Genomic DNA, 3,302 nt, shown 5'->3' on the forward strand with positions numbered 1-3,302 from the left:
ATGTATTCTTCCAATGCAGAAAAGCAAGGATGATATGCCAGAAAAGCAAGGATGATATGGCATATGGCTCCATTACAGTGAGATGGACTTGAGGAATATACAGGTGACTTCAGAAGGTAGTGGAGTATGCTAATGGAAGTGAAGGCCAGAAAGGATGGAATGGAACACATAGCTCTAATAGTGGACATTCTTTGGCAGATTTGGAAAGCCAGGAATGAAGCAGAATTTGAAGAGAAAGATAAGCATTCAATGGAAGTAATTAGGAAAGCAGTTAAGGAATAGGAGGAATATCACCAATCCCAACAGGCAAAGTAGCAGATGAGCATCTCAGAAACAGAAACAACACATGCACAAGAGGAAAGGGTGGGGGAGGATGAAAACATGCTAATCATTTGTGTAGATGTGGGAAAACATATCGAATGGCAGAATATGGGAATTGGCATCACAGCAGAAAACATTATGAGCCAGATATGTGCAGCTTGGATCTTGAAGAAAAGAAGCACTGGATCAGTTGCGCTGGATAATTTTTTGGCTATACAATTGGCACTATGCAAGATAAAGGAACAAGGCTGGCAGTACATTAAGATCCAAACACCATGCTTTCAAGTTCTAAAACTGATAAGGTGTCAAGCCTCGAGAGATATATGTACAGCAACTCACCTAGAGGACATAAAAGACCTTAGTTCAATGTTTAGAACATGCTCATTTGATAGTCCGCCTGTTGAAATTAATAGACTTGGTGATAGACTGAGTAAGAAAGCAATGCACCTTCACTTTGGTGAGGAGTTTCTAGACCCTCAGTTTCTTAGTACACTTTTGTAAAATCCAAGTTTAAACCCTTGCTCATATATTGTACTGTTCTCTTATTAGCAATAAATATTTCTATCGTTTCGGGAAAAAATAATATGGCAGAAATGTTGATGCTAAATTGCAAATACATCTCGTCGGCCTGTAATGGACTCGCCAAATTGTGAGAATAGTTCAAAATGTCATGTTGGAGTTTAGACTATGGCAAATATTTCACTTGGATAAATTATTGACTATCAATACTATATTAAAAACACAAATATGATTTGGTGATTTAGTGATTTAATTTTTTTTTTCTAAAATGCCCTTCGCAGTAATATTAATGATTTTAATCTATATCCAAACATAAATATAATTCTAAGTATTATTGCAACTTTTTTCCTACTACCAACCTTTAAACTTTGTTTTAGAAATAAAATCTATAGAAATTGATTTAGAGGTTATAGATTAATTTATTTGAAAAAAATTCCATTAAAATTTAATGACTAGGCATTAGTTAGGCCGTACTCTTAAAAATCTTGACCAACTTTGTAGGGAAATTCGCCTATTTTATCCCTAAACTTTTTCACTAAAAACTGATTTAGTCCTATATTGTTTTCTCGGCCAATAAATAGTTTTCAAACAATTTTTTGTTCCCATGTTGAGCTTCCACGATGGTGCCACCAGGTTTTGTGAGTCGGGGATGTCGAGGAAAGGGTAAAATAGGAAGCTCACTTCTGATTCGCCAATTTTAGGGATTAAAACGAATCCCCTGTTGCTTTTCTCTCAAAATCTCACAAATTTTGAGAGGCTACACTAGAGTTTAGAACTGGCAACCATGTTTGATTAAATAATCCTCAATTAGGAGATAAAATCTGATGATTAGAGGTTGATCTCTAAGGATGGAGGAAGCACAAAGCGTGCTGATGACATAGAGAAAAATTATAGGACAGTTCAGAAGATATTGAAGTTCCCAAGAGCATCTCAGGCATGTCAAATTGAATTCTATTGAGAGTTTGGGATAGAATTTGAGGAGAGAGTTGTTTTGGCATAGATAGTTAAGTAAATGCGTATGACAACCTTGATGTTTATCCGGTATGCTTCAAATTTTACTATTCTCAGTGATTACATTACCGGAAACTCTATGTATGAACCATCTTATTTCCTTCGTATGTGCTGCTGCATTAAATTGAATGTTGCTTATTTGTGTCAAAAAAATTCTGTTGCTTGTTACTACAATCTAATTACATCCAAATTGTAAATGGTATGCACATGAGGGTGGTTATTGGTCAACACTGGAAAGGTGAAATTAGGTGCATGTCACTTGCCCGGCTCAGCTCAGTTCTTGGTTTTTAGCTTTTAATTTACTGCACTACCTAGTTCCATACATGGCTCAATTGTAGCGCAGGCCCTTGGAGTTTGTTAACTAACTAGGGGTCGAATAGTAAGGATGCTTTACAATTTCTTTTGAGTATCTAACGCTGGGAACTTGGTGGATAGTATTTCTTCTTAAGAGTGTAAATGAAGTTAGGCCTAAAGGTTTCTTATCTGTCTCTCATTCTTTTCATGAAATTTCAAGAGATTAAATTGCTTGCAGGGAACCAGGGATTCTAGCATGATGTTACCGATTTGTGCTCAAGAACTACTTCTTGTTGAGTTATGCTTAGATACCAAAAGAATATGGTGATTTGAGTCTGGATTTCTGAACAGTTTACTAGTGGCATTCGGATTGCGTTGTGGAGAAGAAGTTTTAATTCAGTTACATATCAAGTGTAGAATCATTTTGATTGCAATTTTTTTTTTAATTATCAAGTATTTATATCAAAATATATTTGTAACTCTTGTAAGAGTAAGATGGGAAGTTAACACACTGAATGCCCTTAAGGAAGTAATATACTCCCTCCGTCCCAATAATAGAGTCGCTTTTTGGGAATCCAGGGTTTTTATGGAGACATGGTAATCATTATGTCTAGATGAGATAGCATTAGTAAATTGACAAAAGTGTCCTTTAAATTTAAAGTAGTGACTCTTATTTTGAGACATTAATAAAGTGGCAACATAACAATAACAACGGGATGAAGGGAGCACTAGTTACTTCATCAATCTGGTGCATCGTATGCCTTCAACAGGCTGAGTTTGCTGGAGTTGCAGGATCATCGCATGAGACAAGTAGGGGTCCAGATCCAATGGTACTGTCTTATGTGGCATGATTTGGACTGTGATTTTAAATTTAAATTAAAAAAAAAAGAAAAAGAAAAATTGCAAAATTTGATACGCAACTGGTTCTGGTTCCCTAATTGCCTGGTGAGGTTGCAGCTGACTGCACCAGCAGCTATTTATTATTAACTTCTGGGAACAGTTCTCCAAAAGGGTTTACTATGACTAATGAACACGCCCCTAGATTTTTAGAAAGTTAAAAGACCTCCCTATTTTTTGGAATTCGTTTGATTTTGGAGCTTGAAGCATGAACTATCATTACTTTAACCATTAGTCGTGGGGGCTAGTGGCCAGGGAGT

General features: G+C 36.2%; 1 long non-coding RNA gene across 1 annotated transcript; it reads left to right on the top strand.

The window, feature by feature from the left end:
* The first annotated feature begins 1,374 nt into the window (after positions 1-1,374).
* LOC140035909 (uncharacterized) lies at positions 1,375-2,787 on the top strand. The gene is made up of 2 exons (XR_011839805.1): positions 1,375-1,881; positions 2,384-2,787. It is a non-coding gene; the product is annotated as an uncharacterized lncRNA (long non-coding RNA).
* The last annotated feature ends 515 nt before the right edge of the window (positions 2,788-3,302 follow it).

This window comes from Coffea arabica, chromosome 2c (assembly GCF_036785885.1).
Source record: "Coffea arabica cultivar ET-39 chromosome 2c, Coffea Arabica ET-39 HiFi, whole genome shotgun sequence".
Classification (NCBI taxonomy): Eukaryota; Viridiplantae; Streptophyta; class Magnoliopsida; order Gentianales; family Rubiaceae; genus Coffea; species Coffea arabica.